Raw genomic sequence first — 18599 nt, 5'->3', positions numbered from 1 at the left:
GCTCCCTGCAAGAGACAGCAAAGGACAATCTCCACTTTCTCTGCAGTGGCACCAGGGACAGTCACCTGCCTTAGGAGGGTGGCAGCAGGAGGAATTAGTTACAGGCTGTAAAGGGGCTGAAGTCTCTAGCAAAGGCACAGTGGAATTAGTGCTCCACATTAGGCTTGGCCCCTGGCGCACACAGTTGCTCAGCTCTGCCTCCTGCTTCTGCCCAGGAACTTTAAAGCGGGAGGGACCCTTCTGGTTTGGTATTTCTAGCTTTCCCCTGCTCCCCAAAGCCTATCATCCATTGTCCAAGACCAGGAAGCGACTAGATTGGGAATTAGGGCTACCACAGGAAGTGCCTTGATGTTTACTTATTTGCATTGTGCGACTAGGTGTTATCCTGGAAAACGCAGACAGCCAGTGGCTGAGAGAGCACAGTACGAGTTTTCTGAGCACAGGTAGGTTACAGTTGCCCTTCCTGCATTCCATGGAAAGATGTCACCACCTTCCACTGCCCAACGCTGCCCCTTCTCTCTGGTGTCGTGCCCCAATACTCATCCTGGGTATGACTTTATGTCAGCTGCACATGGCCTCCGTGCTCTTGCATCCCCAGAGAGAGAAGCTCCTGATAAACTCTGAATGTCTTTTGGGTAACCGCTGGGAAAAGTCAGGCTCTTGAGAAACTAAGCTTTTGCACACATTCGGCCAAATGGCTGAAGTAGAAGAAGCCTCCTGGCCACTTAGAGGGAGATGGAAGACTCCTGATGGAGGAAGCTTTGGTGCCAGGAGAGAGCTTCTCTCGCTGACTATGTGCAGAAGGCCAAGGGTTTGCAGTGACAGTGTGCAAAGCAGACCACTCATCTCCCACCCTTCCCTCCCTCTCCCAGGTCTGAGCCCAGGGAAAGCTGCCCAGCTTTCTCGAGTGGTGCTCGCTCAGAGAGTCAGGGATGGCACGACCGTTCGGTCCTGGGCTTTGGCAGTCATTTAGGAATCTGCCTGTGTCATTTTCAGCTCTCCACTTGTTCCACGGAGACGAGCATCCCAGTGTGCAGCAGGCAGCAGCTCAAGTCCTCAGAGACAACTGGGTGGAGCTCAGGAATCTTCGGAGCAACTAGGAGGTCCTCCAAAAACATCTTTGAGTGCAGAAAGTGAGCAGCGGGAAGGCAAGACAGGCAAGGCAAGAGCAGGCAGTCCACAGAGTGTTACCACGGAGCCAGTGCAATCAGCTGACTGAAATAAAACATTGCCTATTGAACAGAAATCCACGAGGTGCTTCCTTGGGGTGGAGGGCCTCTTGACAAGCCACTGGCCAAAGCAGGGCTGTTGTGTGCGTGGCCCAGCTGTGCTGGCAGTGTGCTTGAGCTGTGTCTGTATGGGGGGGAGCTGGAGAGGGCTGTGCGTCTGGAGCTGACCTTGAACACCGTGAGGTGGGCGAGTGATTCCAGAGCATATTTGTCTGTGGGGGGGGACTGCGTTCTGGCCAGATGGGGATTCGCTTTCTGGAGTCTGGAGTAGCAGCCTCTGGCCATTCCTGTGTGTTTTGGCTCTGCTTTTTACAGCCCCAGCCGTGTGGAAGTAAGGACTGACTGGAAGACCTTCTCCTCTCTGGTGCCCCTCCTTAGCCATGTAGAAAGCTCAGCAGAGGCCCACCAGTACTTCCAGCACCCAAGCCTCTGTTCAGAGGGTACTTGTGTGTGTCGCACACGCAGGAGTCCTGTACTCCTCACCAAGCAAATGCCAGTCAGTAGAAAGAATGTGAGACAGCAGAGTACTGCTAGGGCTGTCTTTGAACGGTCGGGTCCTGCGGCTTTCAATGCAAAGCGATCTTCACAAAAGGGCAGAGAAAGAACAGGCCGTTCAAGAGGCTGCTTCTGAGTTTCTTTCAATTCCTGTTTAAGCATAGCAGTCTAAATGATAATTGCTGCTAAGTTGCTTAGAGGCTTATCTGAAGCCAAAGCTGTAGAGATGCTTTTTAAAGAAAGTAAGCAAACTGTTGTTGTGATAGAAAAGCCATATCCAGTAAACAAAGTAATGGTGTGTAGAGAAATCAATACAGTTTTAGGTGTGCAAATTCTTCACGACAGCTTTCAGTTTGATTCTTCTAACAGAAGCAATTGATCCATTATTTTTTAGTGCAACATTTCACCAGAAATTGTTTAACTATATTCCACCTACCTGGGAAGCCATATGCTGAAATTTCCCAAAATCTCAAATAGCAAGCCAGAAAAATGATCTTTCATTATGATCTATACCTCAAATACTCTATGTCCTTTTGTGATAATCAAGTAACTAACCTATAAGTTGAAATGTACATGATTAAAGACATACTTTTTGAGTAGAAAGAGCAGAAAGTCGTCCATCTCCTTCTTAAAATTCATTACTGTCCAGATACGACTGAAGAATTTTCAAAATCTCTCATCTTCAGAAGTATCTGAGAAGTTGCATGTGATCAGATTTTGATTAACATTTTCAATGTTTATTCTGTAGTTAATAGGGCCAACAATCATTTTATAATAATCTAACAGTTCCAGCACTGTCCCAAGGCATTGGAAATCTAGACTTTCACCAGGTTGCTGAGGATATTCACCCAAGTTCCTCAAATTTGGGAGAGTACCCTAAGCACAAGGGTGAAAACATTGTTCAGTTTTCCCATTGAAAATGCACAAAAATGCACCACTGTATAGCCAAGACCATAAGAGAAGGTAAGAGAGATCAGGCATTTATCTGAACAAGGGCTTTCCTGAGAATTTCTGACCTTATTGCTAGATTATTCCTATTTTATCCAGTACTGTTTAATATAAAATTGCATGAACAGTGCTTGGAACCATGCTACCTGATTTTCGTAGTCTGTATTTCACAGCTGATGACCACAGACTACTTATTAGACATTTCAGTGCTGAAATTAGGCAGCTAATTTGGTCAGATTTTGTTTTTTCTCTTAAGAGATTTCCATAGGTTATGTGGTTCTTAGTGACTGGCATAGGGTTCTTCCTTGTTAACAGTCTTATTCTCCTGGATACAAAGACTAGCAGAATATCACTGTGTTTCATACAAGAAATATTTACAGTTCAGTGACAAGTGAATTTAATCTTCATAGGCCACAGTCTCAACTCTAATAGGCATAAGCACCGCAGTTAATTGTTATTACAATCACTGTAAAATTAATCTGAAAAGCTCTAATCTATAAATTACAAAAGAAAAAAGAAACCCTGAAAAATGCTACCTGAAACCTCTCAGATTCCAACACTGGGCAGCTCAGAAGCTTATCTAATGCAACAACAGAAAAATAAGAAACTCCTTCAATCCCCCCCACCAACACATTCTCCTGCGGAGATCAACACTGACCATGATCTAATGAAAAATATTTTCAATAAATACCTCTGAAGGAGTACATCGTGTTCCTTACATTTAATAGATGAACAAAAGGCTGAAAATTTCTTAGAGCAAAGCTGTTCAAAACACAGCGATGGGGTCCACAACTTATGTAGTTCTGCATAGTATCACCGTATAAGAACAGAGTTTTGATAGCAGTATCTAGTACAGAAATAGCCTTTTAACTCAATTATTCACTCCAATTATTAGGAAGAAAGGGTTTTTGTTTGTTGTTGGGGGGGGAAGGGAATTCAGTGGGGAAAAAAAAAGACAGAACAAGTTATGTTTGATAATTTGGGAGGAATTAAGGCTTTTTGAATCATGAAGTTCTCTGTGATTGCTAGCATGAATTAATAAATATATGTATAAATAAACACAAACAAATCTGTATTATGTTGGATTAAATGCTAGAAGGATATTTGCATGTGTCTTGGTCCATACAGTTCATTCTTGTCAGTAGGTCCCATTATATTAGTAAATGATTTTTATGTAGTACAAAATGAAATACCATTTCTTACTTTATTCCCTGGTTACACATTATTTGGGAAGGGAAAGATAAGAATGGTTCTGACAAAACATCTTTTTGTTGTGGTGGGACTGATGTAAATGAAATCTGTGGTACATCAGTACGTCTAGTTAATTAATGCTACGAATCATGATAAATTTTTGTTTATTTCATGCTCTGTTAACGTAAAGCAAAAGTAGCAGAAATGAGCTTTCCTCCTGTGTCAGAGAAGCAAAATTTAACCATGAATGCATGAATCCCCCAGGAACTAGCAAGAGCTCAAATTTTAAGTGCAGTAGGAGTCATGCTGCTTAATTCTGAAAGCAGCATATAATTCTATTGGTTTTGGTTGATACACGGTACCAATGATGAATATCTCTGGAAAAAAAAAATCGTTTGTATTCTAACACATATACTTTGCTATATAGGTACACGTTAATAACTGCATATGTTGATTCATATAACAGCTCTTAAAAATGTATAGAAAAAATGTGTTCTCATTATAAAAAGTTGTTGGGAGAATAAAATAGATGAATCTCATGAAATCATGAAGATTAAAGGTGGAGAACTATTACATCAGAAATATCACCATCATGGAACTTTAAGAGCCTACAAAATCTGTGAACAATATGGTGGAAAACATTTTTCTTTCAGTTCAATTAAAGATATGATGTCTTTAATAGTAAATGCAATTTAAAATACAGATTTCCTTGGAGAGATGTTTATATAAGCTACTTACATTTCAGGATTTCTCTCTCGTAAACTCTTATCTTCACAGAAAATTACTTGCATAAGGAATAAGTCATCACTAAAATCAAATAAAAATGCCATCTATTTTGGCCCCTGTGATGCTATTAGTCCACTGAAAGTTAAAGCCTACAGGTCTCTAAAGAAATTATTGTTCACTTCTGGTTAATCATTGCTTCCAGTAAGGATTTATTTCAATTTATTTTATGTATTTATTTCACCAAAGCGTAAGGGGCCATTTAATTACCTCTAAAGACTGTGTCTTTTTCTTGCATCAGAACAATCATCGGTTGTTTGCTCTGCCCTGATCTTATAATCGGATCATCACACCAGAAAAGCAGCCTCTGCCAGCTGCGACCAGGACTTTCAGAAATTACACCACTGACAGCCCTCTCCTGCTACTGTGAAAATTACATTTACCTGCAGTGCTGAAGCGCTAGAGTCATCTAACTAAATTTGTGTTTTACAATGTAGCTGTCTGCAGCTGAGCCAGTTAACCTTTGCTTACTGAACAGGCATTGGAAAAAACACTGTGTAAAACAGTGTAACTCACCTTGTTCTGTCCAAAAAACATATGAAATACATCAAATGAATCTAGAAGTAACGATTTCTTTCTATGAAAGGAATACAGTGTGACTGTGATAGGTGTAGATGTCTACACACAGGCACCTAAAGTTTAAATGGGACCCAGCCCATAGCCTTACTCTAAGGTTGTGGTGGAACTAGAGACGGCAAATGGGCTGACTCTGCTGAACTTACTGACTAATATAAACTTATTTCCCATAGAGCATCCTGACAGTTTAAACAAAGTTGCTTCAAAATGATCTTTTATGTTGTCCTGCAGGGTCACCCCAACTATCTTAAGAAGGGCAAGAAGGAGGATATGGGCAACTGCAAGCCAGCCAACCTCACCTTAAATTCCTGCAAAGGTGATGGAGTAATTAATCCTGGGTATTATTTCCAGCCATGTGAAGGACAGGAAAGTGACTGGGAGCAGTCAGCACAGATTTACAAAGGGGAAATAGTGCTTGATCAGCCTGATCCCCTTCTGTGACGAGATGACCGGCTTGGTGGATGAGAGGAGAGCAGGGCATGTTGTCTCCCTTGGCTTCAGGAAGGCTTTTGGCACTGTCTCCCATAATATCCTCATGGTCTTGATGAAGTACAGGTCAGAAAAGTGGATGATGGGACACAGTGCATCACCAGCAAGTTTGCAGATGATACAAAGCTGAGAAGAGCAGCAGATACATCAGATGGTTGTACTGCCATTCAGAGGGACCTTGACAGACTGGAGAAATGGGCAGAGAGTGACCTCACAAAGTTCAATAAAAGGAAATGTAAAGGCCTGCACCTGGGTGGTGGTGGGGCAGAGTAACTCCATGCACCAGGACAAACTGGGGACTGATGGGCTGGAGAGCAGTTTTGCAGAGAAGGACCTCGAGGTCCTGGCAGACAACAAGTTGGACACAAGTCAACAACAGCCCTCGTGGCAGAGGTGGCTGATATCGTCCTGAGCTGCATTAGCTCCAGCTCCAGCCTGAGCTTAACAGCTGCACTAGGAAGAGTGTTGCAAGCGGGTTGCAGGAGGGGATCCCTCCCCTCTGCTCAGCACTGCTGAGGCCACACCTGGAGTCAGGCTGGGTCCGGTTCTGGGCTCCCCAGTACGAGAGAGACATGGAGCTACTGGAGCGATTCCAGCAAAGGGCCACAGGGATGTTTATAAATATCTGATGGGAGGGTGTTAGATCACAGCATGTGTAGAAGAGTTTTTAGAGAATGTCTTCAACCAGAAAGACTCAGAACATATCTTGTATTTACACTCTCCTACCAGCACCGCTTTGTCTGCCTTGTCCAGCTGCGGTGTCCTTAAATGATGGCAGCTACAAGCAACTTTTGCCCCTGGTCTCCAGGACTGGCTCTTTAACAAGTGTTGTTCGTTCTGGTAGAGCCCAGAGTGACCTGCCACTGACTGCCTCAGTGCGTGGTGATGCACATAGTTGTGGTACGATGCCGAAGTCAGCCTTGTTAGCAAGACTGCTTGTGTCATCAGAAGACAAATACACAGCCTCTTTAGTAATAAATCCAGACAACATGTTTAGTATTTTGATTCAGTGAATTATTCATATATATGACTTTTTCTGTAAGAGGGGAGTTGAGAGGTAATATTTCTCTTACCAAGCTTACAGCTGAATTAGTCACTCAGATCACTGCTTATCATCACTGGAGAGAAACTCGTAGAACACAGTTATTATTATCTTAAACATTTAACATTAACATTACCTATTCATTGCCTACGTCTCTCCATTTACTGTGAGGAGAGCTTAGTTTGGTTCAGCTGTAGACATTCTGCATTGCTTAAAACTGAATTAAGAGAAATAAATATTAGTCACATAAAATCAGTGGGACAATTAAGAAGCTTAGAGGTGAGCTGGTTTTTGTCAAAACAGTGTTCTGAACCAGAATTTTATGTTAGCTAAAAATACATTTGTAATTTTATTTGAGTAACTGGCTTCTACAAACTCTTTGGTGTCCATATGAATATATATGTTTGTGAATGCAAAAATAGATCTCTGTGTGTGTGCATGTGTGTATGTATAAAAATTCACTAAAATCTTCATTAAAGAATATTTTATTATGCTTTATAAATTAGTATATAGAGCTTATCTCACTGGGATTACTCTTAGTAGTATCTTAAATATTTTTCTCTCAGTAGAAATAAAGAAATAAAGCTTGGCTGATTGATAGCTTTTTACAGTATTAGTCTATTGACTTACAAGGCATCATTTCCTCCACAATTCCATCTTACTACACAATTGGACTTCTTAAACCCAATTCTTTCAAGAGTTTTTTGCCTACTACCTAACAGTTAAGAATTGCATGGAGAAGAGGCATGGAAAGGGAAAGGGGAAAGAGAAGGGGAAGTGGAAGAGGAGGGGGAAGGGGAAGGGGAAGGGGAAGGGAAAAGAGAGAGAAAGAGAAAAACGAGAGAGAAAGAGAGTGGGGACATGACAAATCTATGGAAGTCAATGGGATAAGGATCATGGATCTTCAATTTTTTTTTATAATCTCATTTAGCATCCCAAATAATATTTGCTGAAATTTTAATAATAAATGAAAGCTTTGACTTTAAGAAGAGTCTGGTACTGTGTGTCTTGTACAGATATATCTCAGGATTATGCTTCTAACCTGAACATTAATATTCATAGAGAACTCCACTGGTGTCTTATTCTGTTCTATTACTGAAGCAAAGAAAAAAATAAGAAATTATTTTTTCATTTATATTACTAAGCTTCAGTACACTTCTATTCATAGAACAGTGTAAAGTACCCTCAGGTACCTGAAAATGAGGCCTGAGAATTTTAGTTATCTGTTTGTATTTCGGGGCATTCAGTAGTAATGATAAACCATTATACTGCAGGATGAGCTGGTCTGTTAAAGACATATTGACATTCGATAAAAGTTGTCTTCATACAACAACTCTGAATAAAAAAGATTCTATGTTTATGACTCAGTACTTAAGCTCTTTCATAGTAATCGTAAATCTTTTTTCTGCTTTCCCACTATCTACTGAGATTTTTCACTTGAACATTCACCAGCATTTACAAATTGAATGTATTCTGTTCAGTAAGTTCAGAAACTGATTTAAAACCGTATTAGATGGCAAACGCAAGTAAGCACTAATATTGGAGGTCATCGTTGCTCTCATTGATTCACAAGTGCTATCTTGCTTATCTCTAAGTGATCAACACAGAAAATTCCTTCCAAAGTTTAGTCAGATTCCCTGGATTAAAATCATTCAATTAGAAGTATTTTAAATGAAAGTTATTAAGGTAAAATTCATTTTAACAGCAACACAAAAAAATCATGTGCAAATTCACAACTTTCAAAGAGTAATGAAGACAATTTAAAAATAATTTCTATTTTAGAACTGAGTCTAATGGATTTAATTCTGTAAATTTAGTGCAAACTTACAAGTGTTGCATAGGATAAAACTTAGCCCAGGCAGCTTACATTAGATTGTTGAACCCAAAGCCCAAGGAGAAAAGTTTTACTAAAACCTCCCAGGTAAAAAACAACCCTGTGGGAAAAACAAAGCAAAACAAAACCCAGAAACCGAAAATAACACTTGCCAAATTCAGAAGAACAGGAAACGACCAGTTATAGCTTTTGCTCTTCAACCAGAAAGGTAGACTCTTAAAGATACCTACAGGGCTTATTTTATACTTTTCTATTGCTCTGTTCTTCTCTGTCAATGCAGTACTCAAGGGAGGAAAAAACACTTACAATTTGTTTTTACAGAATCAATAACATGCCCATTTATTCCTTTTCTCAGATTTCTTTGATTTTTTTACTGTAATTTCTGTATGTTTCTTTTTTTTTTATTCATCCAGAGAATCTCAGAGCCTCATTAAACTCTATAGATTTTCATGACAGATATGAAATAGCCAAAACACATTGGATTGACATTAGGTTTAAAGACAGGGATCACATGCCTAAAAGAGAATATAAATGTATCCTGCCTATATTCTCAACCACTTACACTTTTTTATTTGTTAATTATGATATTTTGCCTATATGTTAACATATAATATTACTAGGATCAAAATAAATAATAGTGTTATGCTCAAAATCTTGTTTATGGGCAAAGAGGAAACATACCTTACATATAAAGCCAAGAATTTAGTGTTAATATAGTGGGAATCTTAACGGTCTAAATGCAGGATCATTATTCGTCCAGAAGAAATTGTTACATGAGAAGAAGGGTTCTATACACCAAAAAAGCCTCAATAATAATAATAATAATAATACTGTTAAAATTGTTACACTTCAGAGTTTCTACCTCTTTTCCCAGTATTATGTTCACCCTTCCGCTGCTCCGTAGGTCCTAGGTCTGTGGTTCATTTATGGCGGGATGACGGTGGGTGTTAGAGCGAGCTGTCAGCATCTGGGCTCCTTCGCCGGGAGGAATATGATGTTCATGGTGATGGTTTCCTCCTACTCACTCTAGGATTCATCTGCGGCTATTTTTATATGTTTTCTAGTATGCTTTTACATCATTCTTTCTTCATTGGTCTGCAGCTCTGTGTTGGATATGAACTTCTGGTGTTTGGGGCCTTTTACATAAGTTAAATGTGCATTTTTTGTTGTCCTGTTTGTTTATCAACCTATGGTTCTACCGTACAAAGATAAACACAAGTAAAATAAAATAGCCATCGCCATCCGGGCAGTCAGAAAAACTGCTGCCCCAGCTAAGCCGAGGGAAGCAGAGCTGCAGGCGAGACGAGTTCAGACAAAACTCGGGCCAAGCCTGACCAGCCTCAGTCCCGAGGCTGTGCAAACTCAGTGCGAAGCTTACGGCCAGGAGCTAGCAATGCCCATACTGTATTACAGGGTAACAGTAAAATCTCTCAAATTACAAAAATTCAGATTTGTTTTATAAAAACAAATTTAGACATCTGAACTGTCGACGACCACACATGAACTGGAAACTCGGAGTAGTTGAACGATAGGTGAGACAAGTCCTAAAGCAGCTGTCTTCTGATGTGTCTGACTACACTTAACCTAAATAATCTGGGAATTTAAATTGGTTCCCAAGTCTGGCACACACCACTTTGACCCATTTACTCCAGTGTTTGACAGAGACTAAACCTGGGTTCACCGCCTAGGAGGCAGCCAAAACACATCTAACCTGGACCAGGCGAATCCTTGTTTTCTCTCCTTTCTGTCACCATTCCCAGCAAATCTATGTACAACCCGAATAAGCAGCACATGCCGAATTTGGGTTCTGACTCAGGTGAGAGTCAGAATCATTTACCAATAGGTAAATGCAGCAGAGATAAGGCATAAGGATTCACATACACCACATGCTTTTTATGTTTGATATGAATATTACTCTTGTTTTTGTTATGCTCAAAATTATGATTATGGATAAAATTGAAACACAACTTTTATATTAAGACAAGAATTTATCAGCAGTTGCTGATTTTTGGAAGAGTTGAATTAGCTCGACAGTGGTGGCTGCAGTGATGGTTGTACGAGGCATCAGAGAAAGCTGGCTGAGATTTCTGTGAACAGAGGCATGTGCTACTTCTGGATTTCCATGAACGCAGGTGGTGCTAAATGGTGCACTGGTGTGAATAGACCTTATTGACATATCCTTGAAAACCAGGTAGAAATGTTTGTTTGTGTCACCTTTCTAGTCAAAGCTTGCACACAGAAAGCAGCCACAATTTGGTCCTAAGTCTATCCAAACTATCTCAGAATTTAAGCAAAATCTGCTTTTAGCATATTTTTAATTGAAGAATAAGAAATTAAAATCATGAAAAGACAATGCGTATAGCTGTGCTAATGATTTTTTTTATAAATTCAGGGTGAAATATTTCAAATCACATTAAAATGAAATCAGACATGTCACATTTAAAATATACGTATATGATTTTCTGCTGTTTTAATTCATTATCAGTACACAAAACGCAGTATGAATACATAGGATCCCAACACTGAACAAACAATATATCTGAACCAGCAAGAAACCCTGCTTAAAACACAGATTGCCCTGCTGAAGTCCTGTTAACCCCAAAATATATGTGAGATTTCTATGTCTGTAGCAAAAGGTCAGAAAAAGAAGAAAAGAAGGTGTGTTTTGACTAATACATTGACTTAAACTTTGGCTAGTGTGTCATTTTTTTGCTATGACATGTAGGGACTACTTTATCCGCAATCAAATTTCTTGAATGAAAATACAGTATGCAGGTGCTATAAAAAAAGAAATAATATGGTCAAAGTAATAAAAGAGGTAAAGTTCATACATTTGATTTGTTTCTCATATTGCTCATATTTACTTTATTGACCAGAAGGGTGCAATTGGTCAAGGGTTGTAATTTTTAAGCTCTTCATATTGATATATACATATTGTGTGTATATGTGTATATATACATATATATATATATATATCTATAAAAAATGTTGAAATGAATTTTAGCCTAGATATTATCTTCCTTGACAGCTAAGAAGAAAGTCTTTCCTTTAAATAGTGTTCTTCTCACATAGCTGTTTGTGGTTTGTAACACAGAGGTATACATGCACACAAGGGAAGATATTTAGTTATAGTGCACACAGGGCATAGTTTAAAGTGGGTTTAAAGAAGAGTAACATTTATTTTTGGTGGCTTTTTTCTTTTTTTGCCCTCCCATGAACATTTGGATAAACAGCAAACAGCTTATCAATTGTTGGATTTGTTGTGGCAAAAACCTGTGCCGTAGGGCTCTGCGACCCAAAAGGAAAGATAATGAAGTCGGTCAGTGAAATAAGATAGAAGTAATTGAATCGATTTTTTCAAGTAAAAAACAAAACAAGGAATCTGTAAGTCTGTTTCATGATTTTTGACTTTCTCTGAAAAGCCTTCAAAGGCGGTTATAAAGGTCAGGTATCTACACACAGTTAGCCATTTTTGGTAATCTGTGAAAATTTGTGGTTATTCTTAGGAGGAATCCTAGCATTTTTAATATGTCTGACTTTTTTTTTTGTCTGCTGATAGATGACCCAGTGTATTAGCGTTAACTCAGCATTTACAATGGAATGCAGTGAGCGTTTTTTGGGAGGGGAGCTGAGTCTGGGGGAAGGGAGAAAGGAGGGGCAGGGAGGAGGAGATTCTTATAATGAAGTTGTGGTGTTAAAGCTGAAAAGTTAAAGGTAAAATGTAACAGCTTGTCATAATTATGTTTCATATTGGCAGGTGTTCTGAACTTTCTGTTTGATAACTAGACATACAAATTTCAGCTCTTAAAGCTTTGCAGCCAATTTAAGGGCTCATTTATTTCACTGACAGCAAGATGTATATGTTGCCTGGCAGAGTGGATGTCTGGGGCCAAATCCACCAGTTTGTTGCTTGCTTGTCTCACGGGAAGTAAATAGTAGCAATTTTTCAGCATAGGCATACCAGCACAAGGTGTTTAGCAAATAAATGAGCATAAGATGACCTGTGGTGTCCTGAAATTACTAAAATTCATGAATAATAAAATGATCTATAGCTTGTTAGCAGAGGGCTATAGCAAAGGCTAATTTGCAGTCACTGAAGCTTTACAGGATAATTTGTAACTTTTGAAAATTTAATGACTTCATCAGCTTTTACCAGTTTTTCTTTTTACCAATATAATTGTCTGAAAGCTACCTTCGGCAGAGCTCTTCTGTCTAGATAATATCACAATCACCTATGTCATCACATTATGAATACTTAACGGACTTTATCTGAAGAACTACTTCTCTTTTCTTTTATCTTTCCTTTCATGTCTGTATTACGGTAACTAACAAAAATGTGTCTTTATCCTATGAAGACATACTTTTCATTTTGTTAAATCTTCTTGACATGGGAGACAGTTATAAGAAAAAAAATCAGTAGAGTAATGCAAAGGGAAGAGGAATTTAAAACATATATATGTTAACATATACATAAATACATATACATATTTGAGCAAACTATAGCTCACTGGAAATACACTGAAAGCACCCTAAAACAAGATCAAAGAAATCAGATGGAATCTTAAAGGGCTCTGCACATAACATATCACACATATTCAACAGCATTTAGTTACGGCTTTGTCAAGGAAAAGAGGGACCTGTGAGTTTTGATCCTCGATCACAGTGTTTATTTTTAATTAGATGAGATAGTCACTAACCCATGCATACAGAAATAATCAAGGGAACAGGGACCAAAACCACAGCTGTTGTCTCCTTCACCTGAAAGGCTGATCACTGAGTACGCTGTTCTTTCGTCCTTCCAGATTCAAACATTTTGAATTCTTTGGTGTCTTAATACTCGCTGTCTCCTACGTACATTACAGTTGGAGCCAGATTTGTGTTACCTTGGATATTGCTACATGAAAACGGGATGTAAGCCAATAGTCAGGCATACTTCAAAGTGAAGACTGTGGTTATGTTAAGCATTGCAGGAGTGCACACACTCCTGCAGCTTATAATTTGCTTTTCAAATGGTGACACTGTTTTAAGGCCTCTGAATTCTCTGTGTCACCTATCTCATAGGTTTCCTGGGCACATTTAGAAAAATATGCCCCTTCGCTACACTTTTGTGTGTCCCCTTTCTACATAAAGATCCCCACCCCTCGACGGGTATAAATATAACTACAGGTTGACGGCACCTTTTTCTCACCTAGTGCCATACCTTTGAGAAAGAAGAGATCCATCTAAAACTAGTGAAGAAAGTCCTATGCCAGGATTTATACGGGACTAACTCATTTCAATACCAAATGTACCTATCAGAGGAATGTTCCACCTGCAAAAACATACATTTCTATCAGGAAATATTTGAACGTTAATCTAGAAAAGCAAAAATAGAAAATGGGAGCATCCCCTGTGCAATCGCTACTTTTTTAAAAACATACTCTTAGTTAGGGAAGTTGAATTTTTAAACCATTAAAAAGTAAAGATAATTAACATCATTCACATAATACAGAGAAACAGCGATATTCGTCAGATACTTTTTAAAGTGCTTTAAGGGGATACTTACGAAGAGAATATTAGAAAAAGAGAAAGTACAACTGGAATATAGCAATATCTGGAAAATACAAATAAGGAAAAGAGTATTCAAAGGAGGAAAGGGAAAGATAAAATAAATGAAATAAGTAGCTAGTGCACTTATTTTACAATTTTAATTCATTTTTAACCTTTGAACACTATTGAAGGCAAAAAATTGCAAAATTTATTCATTTATAGAGCCTTTTTAGTTTATTTTAGAAGTAGTTATTCTCTGACAATGCAGAACAAATCTCTCTTTTTAAAATATTTTTGATTTATGATTTAAAATTAATGACTTAGAAAGTATCATTCTACACAATATTTATATTGGTCTTCAAGTATTATATGTTGAGAAATCGCTGTATTATATGTTGAGAAAATATAAGATAGATCATGTGCAACAACGGGTTTCTCCAGATAACGGGCATCCTGAAGGAAACTTTACATAGGTAATCACAGTGACCTTGCTCTCTGTGGACAGTGTTTTTTGTAGTCAGAGCATATGGACCATGTACTTAGTCCCAGAACTTCAGAGTGGGTGCTTAAATCACAGTAAGTGGGAATTGCTCCTGAAAAAGGAGCTCAAATCACAGTAAGTGGGAATTGCTCCTGAAAAAGGAGCTCTTTTTTTTTTTTTGATTTTGTTTTATCCCCATCTCTGTCAAAGCAGTGATGTATCCTTCTGAGTTTTCTTGGGTAGAGGAAAAAAAAAAAAGATTAGGGACCTTGATCATATCACCTTCACTAGTCTGCTACTAAAAAAAAACTGAAAAAAAATCCTATTTCATCCCCTTACCATGCTTCCCCAGGAACTTAAGCTCTGTGAGCCAAAGGTAGTAGAACAATGAAGCAGTAGTTTAATGTTGTTTTTATGTTTAAATAAATTATTATCCTCTTTCTTTTTTCTGTATCCCATATCTTTTTTGTTCTTTCAGGCTATGAATATGCAGATCAAGTACTCTGTCTTTCTCTTTTTTTCCAGTAGCAAAACCATTAATAATTCCGTATAGGATTCTGACTATTTGGTAGTCTAAGAGCAGCTGTGAATTGCCCAGAAAAGATCCACCCCTTGTGGACACCGTGTCAGCATGATACCCGGTGATGACAGTGCACCTGAAGTCTCTTTAGGCTTGAACACACCACAGGCACAGTGTGCTGGGTCTGCCTGTTTGGCTACAGGCTAACCTGGACACAGTTCGCTGGGAGTCTCTGAATAGTCACACACCCAGAAGGCTGAAACTTGTATACATATACATCTCTGGAAACCGTCTTTTTAGGTTGTACATACGCTATAACATTGCTATATGTCTTGGCTGCAGAAAGTATTTTCTAAATGTGTAAGGTTGTTGGATAACTGCATTCATTCTGAGCTTGCATGGCAAATCTCATATGCTCCATAGGTAGAGAAACAGCAATTAATATTATCTACCAGGATGAGAGAGAGACTCCTGCAGCACCGAGACTGAAGAATAAAGATATTAAATTTTCATACCATCTTAACACCAAGTAATGTTTACCAGCTCATTCAATCTCCTTATTCAAGGTCTAAAATGAAATAATCACTTTAACTGTTCATGGAGAATATTGCACAATTTTGACTATGTGATATATTCGTGATCTAAACCAGAATCCATTTAATCAGTTACCGAATCAAACTTGAGATCTAGGGTGGCTTTTCTATCGAGGACAGCGGGATGCGTTCCCGACAGAACTTTATCAAGGGTTCTCACCACAAAGGTCTGTCTTAGTTACTCTTTTTTGCACTAAGCACAGACAGCAGCAGTTCACACACCAGCACGAAGCCCGGCATCACAGCCCTCGGAAAGGAAGTCGACTGTGCCTGCTCGGTAACCCTCAGGTGGGGAGGTGGGCGAACTGCACCAGATAAAAGCATTAAAGCTGTTAACACTCTGGTCTGATCATTCTAATATGCAACATTCCAGCAAGTCAATTTAATGAGCTTAGTGCAGTAAGAGCAATTTCAGCTATTTTCACATATTTGAGTGCTTGAATGTGAGCTATATTTCCTTCTTTTATCTTTTTAATACACCTAATTAAAACTACACAGACTTGGTTAACTTTTTAAAATAGCCACTCTCTACAGAATACTGGGAAAGGAGCAAAATTAGTCAAGTATTAGTTTAAAAAATAATCCTTTTTTTTACCTGATATTTTTACCTGATATTGTGTGGTTTAATGGCTTTGGGGGGGTGGTTGCAGGAAGGGTGGGACTCTGCGGGGCCCTCAGGGCAGGGGTGCCATCCCAGATGCGTAGGGAGCGCATAGGGGTGCCCCACGTGGCTGTCAGCTTGGCAGGAGGAGCCACGGGTCTCCCACCCCACCAGACAGGGTGGGGGGGGAGGGGGAGGAGGAGGAGAAGGAGGAGGAGGAGGGGGGATTTATGAGCTCGCAGAGGACGCCAGAGGAGGCAGCAGGGAACTCACCAAGGGCCCCGCATCCCAGACGAGAGGAGGCATCAGGCTGCTGTGCCGCTGCTGGAAACATCCAGACCCCTGCGCAGCGTACGAGCGCCTGGGGAGATGTCAGAGGCAATGGAGGACCCATCGACACATGCTGCACCAGGGAAACTCATGGCTTTAGGGCAGCTGTACAGGAGGGAGCAGGGCTCAGCGGGGGTTCCAATCAGTTGGTGCCCAGGTCGGCTGGTACCCACAGTCTGTGCCTGGGGGCAGGGGAGGCCTCAGGGTGTCCAGGAGCATCTGTCTTCTACCCATCTTCTTGCTTGCCTAGCCACAATTCTCAAGTAAATAACTTGGGGCTGCACTAATCGTATCTAACTCAAGTTGACCTTAACCCTATTTGGTCCAGAGGTTTTAAACTCCTTCATGACCTACCAGCACTCTCGGGCACGCCTATTGCATCAGGAGCCGTCCTCCCGCCGACGCCGTGCCCTAATCCCGCTCCGGGGCCCGCCTGCCCCCCCGCTCCTCCAGGCTGCGTCCGCAGGGGCGAGCGCACGCCCCGGCCCGCGCTGGGGAGGAACCGGGGCCCTACAGGCGACACACGCAAAAGGGAGAGTCAGAGCCGCGCTCCGGCAGACCCGGCGCCGCGCAGACCCGGCGCGGCGCGGCCCCCGGCCCGACTCCCCCCCCCCGCCCCGCCGCCTCCACGCAGCGACGGCCCCGGCTGGCAGGACACAGCCCGACACCCGCGGCCACCCGAAGGCACACGCTCGCCTCACCTCGCCTCACCGCGGCCCCCACATGCTCGACTCCAGCGCGCCTCTGCCCTCGCCCGCCGCCGTCCAGCCAAAACACCCGCCCTGCTCGCCGCCATCTTGCCCGAGCGCGAGGGGCGGGGGGAGCGCGAGGGGCGGGGGGAGCGCGAGGGGCGGGGGGAGCGCGAGAGGGGCGGGGGGAGCGCGAGAGGGGCGGGGGGAGCGCGAGGGGCGGGGGGAGCGCGAGGGGCGGGGGAGCGCGAGGGGCGGGGGGAGCGCGAGAGGGGCGGGGGGAGCGCGAGAGGGGCGGGGGAGCGCGAGAGGGGCGGGGGGAGCGCGAGGGGCGGGGGGAGCGCGAGAGGGGCGGGGGGAGCGCGAGAGGGGCGGGGGAGCGCGAGAGGGGCGGGGGGAGCGAGAGAGGGGCGGGGGGAGCGCGAGGGGCGGGGGAGCGCGAGGGGCGGGGGGAGCGCGAGGGGCGGGGGGAGCGCGAGAGGGGCGGGGGGAGCGCGAGGGGCGGGGGAGCGCGAGGGGCGGGGGGAGCGCAGCGCGAGGCAGGCCAGACCCGCAATGGCCCCACCCTCGCGTGGTCGCAGCGCCGCGCTGCAGCCGGCCGGCTCCCGCGCGCCAACCGCAGCCCGCCGCGCCACCCCGGCGCTCAGGCCGAGCAGCGAGCGCCCCGAGGCTGCTCTGCCCGCGCCCGAGAGAGCGGCGGGCATCAGCGAGCAGGCGCTGGGGCTGCCCCGGGGAGAGAGCGCCGCGGAGCAGCTCCGAGACAGCACTGCCCGTCCCCGCGCCCCCAGGAAGCACCGAGAAGGAAAAGCCCTCTCGGGAAAAGCGCTCCCGGTCCGTGAGCACCGGGCAGGGGACACGAGCGCGGCCCCTGCGCTTACCCGTCCCCGAGAGAGCGCAGAGTAGCGGCCAACGCGGCGACCGGCAGCGCGCACGTGTGCGCCGGCTGCCCGCAACGGTCTTCGTACGCAGCGGTGGCCGCCGGCGGCTGCAGTGCTGCCTTGTCGACACGCGAGGGCAGCCGTGAGCGCGCCGGAACGCAATGCGCATGTGATTTCCCCCTCCCCCCCCCCGCGTGCAGTGCCGCCTTTCAGACACGCGAGGGCAGCAAGGAGCAGGGCGCAGCGCTTTCCTGCCCCCCTTGCAAAATACTCGCTAGGCAAAAGTGGCTTGGGCTCCTCCCGAACGCTTACCTGGCTTCATTACTACAGCTATTAGGAACCGAAGTGCATAGCCTTCTAGAAAAGGGAACGACCGTCTTTTCAGAACTTC

The 18599-nt window shown here is 42.8% G+C and overlaps 2 long non-coding RNA genes across 2 annotated transcripts; one reads left to right on the top strand and one right to left on the bottom strand.

Moving 5' to 3' along the window:
- Window positions 1-95: 95 nt before the first annotated feature.
- Window positions 96-1246, top strand: LOC135326441 (uncharacterized). The gene is made up of 2 exons (XR_010386831.1): window positions 96-443; window positions 997-1246. It is a non-coding gene; the product is annotated as an uncharacterized LOC135326441 (long non-coding RNA).
- Window positions 1247-7222: 5976 nt separating this feature from the next.
- Window positions 7223-17450, bottom strand: LOC135326476 (uncharacterized). Its single transcript, XR_010386858.1, has 3 exons — window positions 17343-17450; window positions 16585-17151; window positions 7223-16015 (listed from the first exon to the last, which is right to left on the bottom strand). It is a non-coding gene; the product is annotated as an uncharacterized LOC135326476 (long non-coding RNA).
- Window positions 17451-18599: the final 1149 nt, after the last annotated feature.

The sequence above is a fragment of the Dromaius novaehollandiae genome, unplaced genomic scaffold, assembly GCF_036370855.1.
Source record: "Dromaius novaehollandiae isolate bDroNov1 unplaced genomic scaffold, bDroNov1.hap1 HAP1_SCAFFOLD_64, whole genome shotgun sequence".
Classification (NCBI taxonomy): Eukaryota; Metazoa; Chordata; class Aves; order Casuariiformes; family Dromaiidae; genus Dromaius; species Dromaius novaehollandiae.
This window is presented reverse-complemented; position numbering and strand designations above follow the sequence as displayed.